Source organism: Trachurus japonicus, chromosome 4 (genome assembly GCF_045865225.1).
Source record: "Trachurus japonicus isolate A0001 chromosome 4, Traja_1.0".
Classification (NCBI taxonomy): Eukaryota; Metazoa; Chordata; class Actinopteri; order Carangiformes; family Carangidae; genus Trachurus; species Trachurus japonicus.
Genome location: NC_140910.1, coordinates 6,552,242 through 6,562,141, shown reverse-complemented (window position 1 = coordinate 6,562,141; position 9,900 = coordinate 6,552,242).

Here is a 9,900-nt window from a genome sequence, read left to right as displayed (position 1 = left end):
GCAAAACCTTTTCCATGATAAATAAAGGTAAAACATCAACAGCCACAGGGACCATTGCCCCGCCTGTCCCCCAGTGACAGTGACTTTCAGTGGGATCATAGAGAGGCCTCAGGGTCCAGGGAAACAGAGCGACTGGTCCACAGGGAATGTCCTCATTTGGAGTTCACATTGTGGAACAAAGGATAGGGAACTATCTATGTGTTAATATTGCTATATAAGGCTTGGGGATGATCTTTAGCACCGTTTAACTGAAACAACAAAACTTTTATCATTATCTTAATGGGGTTGTTGTCCCTGCTCTACCACCCCCTATTATAGTGCTGTTTAGTATTTTATGGTATTTTATGCTAAAGTAACAAGATTACCATATTAGCGTGGTTCCCACTTTGCTAACAACTAACAACTGATCATACTGATCACATGGCTAATCATTAATGAAGGTTAGCATCCACTGATCTGACCATGCTAGACGTAGTCTGGGTCAGCTGGTGTTGACAGTCGACAGATAAAAATCATAGTGTGATAAATAAAGATCCTAAGTCTGACTCTTCAGATCGTGTCTTTCTCATCAAGACTCTTTGACAGGGTATTTTCTCACTGCACTTAATATGAATGGTGACAAATTACGATCAGCGCTGCGCAGTGATAGTAGTGTTATGCCCAATGTCATGTTAAATTCCTTATAGTTACCTTCAAACATTGCCAAGTAACATTACCTTCATTGGTTTAATGTCAACATCCGCTTTCATTCACTTCCATTGTGCGGTTTTTGGCATCATGTTGTGATGCTGGTTTTTGTGGCCTTTGCTGTCGTGTTGTCGCTTTTGCATTTGTGTTTTTCATTATTGCACTCATCTGAGACGTCTTGGCCACTGTAGTGATTTGTTAGGTTGGCCCATGTCCCATTTACTAAGATTGAGGGGGTGGGGTCCTCTGACCTGTCCTGCAGCCAGTCACTGGTGGGTGATAGAGATGTTTTGATTTTGCTTTGGGATGTTGAGTTACACATGTGTGCTGATCTGTTGGTAGAGCTGAAGTAAATGGTTATTTTTCAGTAATTACAAGCACTGGGGGGTAACTCAGCTTTAAAAATGAATCACAGGAGCTTGACACTTACTGGACAAAAAGGGCTATGTTTTAGATATTCTGTGTGTGGGTAAGTGGCAATTATAACCACCAAAACATGGTTTCTCACCAGGAGCAGGTGGTGATGAATGTGTCTGGACAAGAGCTTTGGCCATCTTTACATTTACAATACACTCTCTCACCTGTCCCTTGCTAAGTGGAGGGATAGGTAGCACGGCCTTAAGTTGCCATTGTGAACTGACAAGATAGACTGGAGCTAGCTGGTTAGCGTGCAAACTTTAGCAGAAGAAAAGAAACGAGAGCTAACACTGATGTTGCTTCTCACAGCTGGAGACAGCTGTTGCTGGGTAAAGGATGAAGTTTGATGCTGAACTCACATCATTTCTCCCAGAAGGTTACACAGCTGTCATTGCCAACAGAATTAAAATCACAAGTTGATTTTACACCTTCAATCCTTAAAACTATAAGAATAACAACCCAGCCAACTACCCCTATACATACCGCTTCCATCCAATCAGAATAGGCTCATATTCTCAATTATAATCCCTTAAGAAGAAATAAAACATGCATTTTTAGTAAACTTTTCATTACTTTTCATCAGTGACTTAATATCCTAGAATGTACACAGCCACAAATTTATTGTTTTGGCCTAGTCAAGCATGCTTAGATACGCCTCTGTAATTGATGCACAATAGCCTCTAAAATCACTCTCTTTTTGGTAGAGCTAAATAGAACAATGCTTGTCTAAGTTTGTGCCTTCTTTCATGAAAATCAAACACTAATTTGGTAAGTTAAATCTGTATGGGTCTGTCCATACAACCACCTCCAGAAACAGTTATTGTTTCCCTGATTTACATCGGTTTCTCTATGATTGCCGAGCTCAAACATCTTGGGTGCACATTCACAACACAAAAGAGTATGTTTTTCTTTCACGTATTGATTTTTTTCCGCAGAAACATTAATCTTGCCTCACTTATCCCCATCAGAACAGAAAACAGAATATTCTTTCAATGACTAATTGCACTTTCTGACACGTCGTCTGATTTCCCTACAAATCTATCGGACCATTCATTTTTGATGTGACACAAAAAATAATAGTCCAAGACCCCCCAGGGGAATGTTTTCCCTCTCTCTCTGAGGATAGAGGTGGTGGGGTGAATGTACACTGTTATCTGCTTTTCATCGCAGCTATAAATGAGGCAGGGCAGTAGAGCTTTGCAATGGTAAATAGGGTGTCTGACTGAAAGATTGGCCCACCTGGCCGTGACTGTCAGGAGGCCTCATCCGAACGCAGGTAACCACAAAGCTCAGCCGGCGTCCTTCAGCACCCACTTCCCACTCTGTGTTGCCCAAATAGCCTGGGACAGGATCCGTGTCTGAGGAGATTGCTTTCGGAGCGCTGTGACTGGACCCCGATAGAGGAACACTTATCTCTGGGTAATTACCCTCTGTGCACAATGAATAAAATGAGAGACAGCTCCATAATCTATGGTCTGGCAAGCTTGGAGATTACACAGCCACTCATATTATGCGCCAAGAGTCAAGATTAATATGCAAAGATGATAAACAAGTGAGGTTATCTTCGGCATGTCTAGATATAGTGTGGGAGCTGTACAGTTATATTTTACAGTTAAATTTATTTCATTTCAATTAGTGTAATGCACATATTAGAAACACCAGTCTGTTACCCCTGGAAACATGAAATGACTTTGGTGGGTGTATCACTGGGAATTGAACTTGCAAGCCTCATGTCCACCCATTTTGGCCACACACATACAAACAGACGCACAAAAGGATGCATATTTGATTTCACTTCCCAGGAAGGTGAGAGTGTTTTCACAAAGTCACTCCATGCTTATGGATATTTTGAGCTCTCTATAGTCTCTCATCTTTGTGGAGGGTATAAGACTTCCCCACTCTATTGTTGAGCTTTGTAATTGGCTGTGTGTTCATGACAAAAGAGGCTCATGGAGGGACCCTGATGAGAAACTGCCCCAATCCAGCTCCTCTGTTTCTGGATGGGCTTAATTAGAATTGCTGCAAAGAACCCAAGGGCCAGAGAGAGGGCCTATTTCATTTTACTGTTGTCTTTTGTCATCCTCACATCGTCTTCCCTAATTATTTCAGAGCCAAGAAAATCTGCTGGAAGGACTGGGTGAGTGTCTGAGGAGGTCAGTCTCTTAGATTACCCAGAAATATATCATTAGAACTAGGAGAGACTAAAGTTTGAGATAGAAGACACTTAATTCCAGTAAACTGTACTAGTGCAATGTGAAAGTATCTGTCATGTTCAAAGTACCAAACAAAATGTGCACAGCTTGGTCTGAACCACCAATCACAATCCAACCACTGCAAGATTCATAGCCGAATGTGTCAAGAAGATTCCTATCATAAATGTATAGTTTGACACTTTGGGAATATGTTTAATGCCTTTCTTAAATTACATGAGAAGAATGACAAACTCTGTCAAGTCTGTATGATACTACAGGTATGAAACTACAGCTTGTAGCCTAGTTTAGCACACAGTCCATTTTACAAAATCGCTAGACCATGTTAACATTAGGTGTGTCAAATATTATTCCTTTTCACTGAGGATCAAACACTCTTGGTTCCCATTCAGAGTGGTGGATAAGTAAAACAGTGGTCACTTCAGCTTTACAAAAGATCAAACTAGCCTCTCTCAGTGCTGGGTTGTTACTCTTTAAGTCCAGATTTCACCCCGGAAAAAAAAGGTTTTAGAGGAGAGTTAAAAATGTACATACACAAAAGATGAAGAAGAACAGATGTAACAACCATGTGTCAAACAGATTTGAAAGAAAGTGATTGTATCGAATAAAACTGAGAAACTTTGTGTCGGTTAGCTAAATTGGACTTGCACTCTTTCTTCACTGCAGACTGTGAATACTGCTCCCTCCAAGACCATGTGTGCACATAATTAAAATATGTAATTGACGGTTGAGTGCCTTTGATTGCTACAGATAATAACCAGTTACTAATCTTTACTTAATAAGAAATTTCTTGAATCGTGATCCAGTTTAATTAGCAACAAGGTGCTCGTTTTTACCAACCAGTAATTACAATATCTTATGAAGGAAGACATAACATATGAAGTCATTATTTTCCAAAAACCTTCCACGACCAAATCCTTGTGTTAATGTGATCAGTGTGATTAAATATTTCACCCAGTCAGCCAAGGTGAAAAGAAGTCGCACAACAGTCAGTGCAAATCCAGTAAGACATCCAACATCTGCATAGATGGAGTCAAAATGCATCCTGGCATAAATGGTCCCTGACTGTGCAATCTGGATCACAGAAAATCACACACTAATGAAAGGTGTGAACGAGGCCACAGTGCCATTACTGTTCTCAATATGTGACTCATTCAGCGAAACTGTTGATGCAGTTAATCACTTGACATGAAATAGCCCTAAGAGTAACAATTTAACTGTCAAATTTTAAATGTAAAGACAGTGGCACTGGTTCTTACTGCACATACTGCCTGTACTGGTAAAAAGCTGTTTAGCAGGGATGTTGCGCTGTATGAGGGTGATAGAAGTAATCAAGGAGGGGAGGGGGCTTCTCCATAGGAAGTTCCTGCAAACAGAGTGCACCCACTTTTTAAACCCCATTTGTCTTGTTAATGCTCCCCTCTGATTACCTGATTGCACTGGATGACTGTGGAGAAATCTGATTGCGTAAAATTATATAGAGCAAACTTTTGATTGGGGAGGGATCTGGCGAGCTTGCTGCCACCATTGACAGGCTTTGTGAAATTTGGCCTCACTGATTTGAAATCAGCTAAGTGTCACGTCCCATAATTGTAATCAGAACTTAATTTTTTTATCCTTGTTCTTTCTCACAGCACAACTTTCCCAACGTAAACTTTTAAAGCTTGAACAATACTGCAGCTATGATGTGCGTACAATAAAATAAAATCCATCTTCAAAGTGATCTTTCACTGAGATATACTTCTGTATGGGTCAACGACAATGGATGCTCATTATGTTCAGTGTGTGCATGGCTCTATCTTTAACATGCCTCATAAAGAATTCATTAGCTTTTCCTCCCAAGTTCAAACACGTGCTTTTGCTTTAACCATATACTGTAGATGTTCCTGCTAACTCTTTGTCTGGATCAAAGCTGTTTAAATGTCAGAAAATGATGCTAAATGGAGTACACACTATCTTTATCCATAGTCAGAAGCAATTTTGTATAGAAATTCTAAATAAATCCACAAAAAACTTTAACATTTAAAATCTTTGGAGACATAGAGTTATCACTCAATACAAGATCATACTGTATGTTACAGTTTCATTTCTTTTTCCACAATGAGTTGTTGACATTTTTCTTTATTTAGCCTAGAAATGAGAAATACAAGGTAAATCGAAGGCAGTTTTTTTTCTGATGACATTTCAATGATTGGAACACAGTCATGGGTATTCAGAAATCCATACTTCACAGCACTGTATACTCTTCATTAATTAACTTACTATTGATCACTGACCTCGCCATTTTGAGGTCATGCTATGCAAATACATTATGCAGAAATCTCATTCTAAAGAATTACTTACTTAGGATACGCATTTGCAAATAAATACATCAGTAAAGATGTTTATGTCGCAACAGATGTAACACTTACACTTCCAATCTAATAAGAAAAAATCAGTATGTAAGAAATTACTTAATTACTTAAAACAAAGAACAAAAACTTTCTCAACCTATGATACCCTTCATAGCCAGTGCAGCGTGTACCAACAAATCTATCTTTATCTTATCAAAATTTCAAATTGAACTGACTACACTGAATCACCACTGTGGTTCCACTGAGTATATCAGTGTATGTCCTGTATCCAGACAGAACACTGATGTCAGTCGAACTCTGATACGAACAACATCACTTCCTTGTTAAAAGACCTGAAAAGTCACCAATCATTATACAAATATTGACTACTACAGCTTAAAAACTAGACCTGTACTGTACAGAATGTTGTACACAATATATTTAATATGCTTACTTTATGTTTTCACTTGTTTTATACATTCGTTTCACTTACTTTCATTCTTACATTCATTTTAATGTCCTCTGTAAAGCAGTTTGGTCATTACTATCTGTGTTCAATTTGCTCTAGAAATAAGGTCGGCTTAGTATCACTTTTCTTGCTAGCTCCAAAATGAAGCCAGCTTGTCAATGTTTTGAAGAAATTCTTGGGATGCCAAAACAGAGATAAACCTACTTACTGTGAGTTCCAAACTTCACTGTGGATAGTGTGGCACCATGTGCAATTTCCTGTATTTAAAATGGAGTTAGTTCAGGCTTACATGAAGTCGTAGCCTTAGAGCCTTTAATCTGGTTATGTTCACACCTTAAAGTCAAACATCTTTGTCATCTTTAGTGAGAAGACTGCAGCAAAGTTGGAGGTCGACTATAAAGGACAAAAATTGTGCCATTTCAGGCATTGATAGCATGTTAGCTTTGACTGTCCTAAGTATAATGACAGTCATACTGTGCGGAGGAAACATCAGTATAAACTCAGCAACTCCTCAACATTTTGGACCATCTCCATGCAGCATTTTTTTGGCTCCTGCGCCTCCAGCCACCTGCACAACTTGTAATAAAACTGTCACAAATGAATGAAAGTCGAGTGAAAGAAGGAGGGGGGAGGGAGTGGGTGGGGGTGGAGGGTTAACACAGATGTCCAAATAAAGTGTGAATGATTCATTTTGCCAAGATTAGTGGCATTCTCTGGCAGAAAGTTTCCCATGGCAAAGGAACGAGGCTGCTTTCATTACTGCCCCGCGGATTGTCATCATAAATTGATTTTCTCTCTGAAAGACAAATTAAATTGTATATGAAATACAACAGAAAGAACAAGAAAGTGTCTGTTTCTCCATTTTCTTCCACAGCTCCCGTTCCCTCCCTTCTCTTTGTTGTCCCCCCTTTGTCAATTTCCCATGTCTCTCACATCTAAGTGATCCAGAGTGTTCAAACTTAAATTAAGATCTCTGGTAAGATAAACAGTTAAAACCAGTTCCCATAGTTACGGCTCACACAGCGTGGTGATTGCATTATAATCCGACAGCAATCAACTCTAAATGAAACAGGGATGATAAGGGTGCTATTTTCTGCGTGTGTGTGTGTGTGTCTTGTGTGTGCATGCTTGAATGTAGCTTATTTCTTTCCTTTGTTCGACTTAGATTTTTATTACCTTCCAATCAGGTCAGCTCCACAGCGGAGGCTTTTTGGACAAACATGGCCATGATGTGGGCAGAATGAGATTAAGCCACTACTGCAAGGCCTCAGTGAAGGGCCTTCTGCTGATGCTGGAAAAATCTGTGTCCCTCTGATACCTCACAAAATAATTCAATTGCTACTAAGTGTGAAAGTGATTTTTCCCTTCAGCTGTAAGCAGTGTCTCACCCAACAATTCACTGAGACAACAAATTTGAAATACTGTATATCCACAGCACCTCAGTTTTGGTCAATGTACCTTCTTTATTGTTTCATAGTGTGCAACTACTGAAAGGAATATGTGTTCAACCTCTCATCAAAAGCTTTGTATTAAAGGTCTTCTATGCGGTAAAACCTTGGTAATAGGTGTGCAAAATATTCAGCCACATCAACACTACGTTAGCCTCATAGCATAATTGCCTAAGTCATTTTTTGGCCAAATTGAGATATCTGCCTAACTTTCCTCTCCTACCACTGCTGCATCACCTTGCCTTATTGGCTATGTCCTCACAACCAATCAGGCAGATAGTGATTTTGGACTCTAAAAGGGTTCTAAGTCATCTTTTTGACTTTGCTTGCCAGAAATTGTGTTTTTTCTTTTTTTTCCCGAAAATTTTCAAATATGACTTAGGCAATTATGCTATGAGGCTAACGACTAATAGATTTTCATTTTGAAACAATATTTTCAATTGAAAACTATCTCTGTTCAGAGACAGACCATGACAGATCATATGACCAGTCAGCATTGGTCATGCTAAATTACACAAAGCACAATTGCAGCATTAAAATACAGAACTAAACTGCACAGAAATCCTTCATCTATGTTGCATTCACACAACTGAGGCTAACACCCAATAACACCCAATCTGTCATCATTTCCAAAGGTCTCCATTTTTTCTCATCCACGCTATAATGCAACCTTGGAGTTTTCAAACTAAATGTTTGTAACAGTGTTTCCAAAACCTTCCATTTTTACAAACTTAATAACGGGTATGAATGCCAGACGTAAATGTAACACAAATAATGAGTTTTAAAACTGAAAAGAATAGAAAGTTCAAATTGATTAAGAATTTCAAGGCCATGCGTAGACTTCTACCCACTTTTTTTCTACGGTCTATCAATCAGTGAGCTGAAATATATACAGTACTTTTTCAATCCATTCAAACCTTTATTTATTCTCAAAAGGACATTGAGGTTTTACCCTCATTTGCAATGTCATCGGGATCACAGCAATATTCAAAGCAAAACACAATGCACAGCATAGGATAAAACACAGTTACAAAAGTTAAAGCAGATAACAGCGGCACGGCCGTTTCGGCTAATGCTGTGTTCAAGGCAGGCTTTTGAAACCGTAAGTTACAGCTTCAAGTCACAACTACGACTTGGTAGCGTTCCAGGTAACCCGTAGCTCGTGTTTTTACCGTCCTGTTGTCTGTGAAAGTTCCCTATAACGGCCACTCGTAACTTCCGACCCGTGAACTCGTACCAGATCGAACTGGTATGACTTCACAGGAAGGAAAAACACAAAGTACGAGTTTCCTTGAACGCACCATGAGTTAGCAGCCCCCGCCCTTGTCAGGCATCAATTGGTCCTCGTGCTACGTCACCACATTCACGCGCATCCCTTGGCTGCACACACAGCCCTTCATGCCGTTCTCTCCCCTCATTGGATAACACTTGTATCCCACAAGGAAAATTTTCTCCTCGGGTTACAGCAGAGCAGAGTGACGGAGAGACTCGTGTTTAGGCTGAAATACTTCATGTAAGTGATTGCTGACGGAAAATAGGACTATTTAGGACTTATATTAACAAAAACATTCCACTGATATCTGCTTTAAATACATCTGATTCATTACAAAATTTAAAAACAGTTACAGACTGTGTTAAAGAGGTTTGAGATGATATTTTTTATAATGTTGATAGGATGGAGGAGCATTCATTTTAAGTAGTATAAGTGTGAGTTGAAGATTGTTCCAGGAGGCAGGGGCATCATAGCAAAATGCAGATTTAAAAGTTCAGTTTGTACCCGGGGGACTTTAAAAGTAAGCCAGTCATTGGAGCGACTTACCACACTAATCCACACTTATAAAATCTGGTCACAGAAACCTTCAAACCTACCCATGCACTGGTTCCTGCAGTACCCGCAAATATGACCTTTATTGCCCTGAACCTCAGTGCAAGCATAAAAAAAATCAACATTTGATGCTAAGATGGGTACCAAAGTTGCTCTGGTCTTGCCACCTGGTCTGCATAAATCCAACCAGAACTATGGCACGGCAACATCCAAACACCAAATGAGCCAAACACAACAAAATAGCCCACAGCTTGATGAAGGTAGCATTGTGAACACAAGTGCTTCTAGAGGCTTTGTGCCAGCACACACACAGCAAGGCATCTTCCAAAACAAAGTGCCTGATAAGATCTGAGTGGGTGAATAGTTTGGTCATTCAACTAGAGTTGGTTACAAAAACAGTAGAGAGAGTGTCACATTGAATTTTACACATTTTGATGTAGTCTACTGAAGACAAACATGTAGGTTGAAACACTGCATTGACAAAATTTCACTGTATCTTGTATCTTTAGAA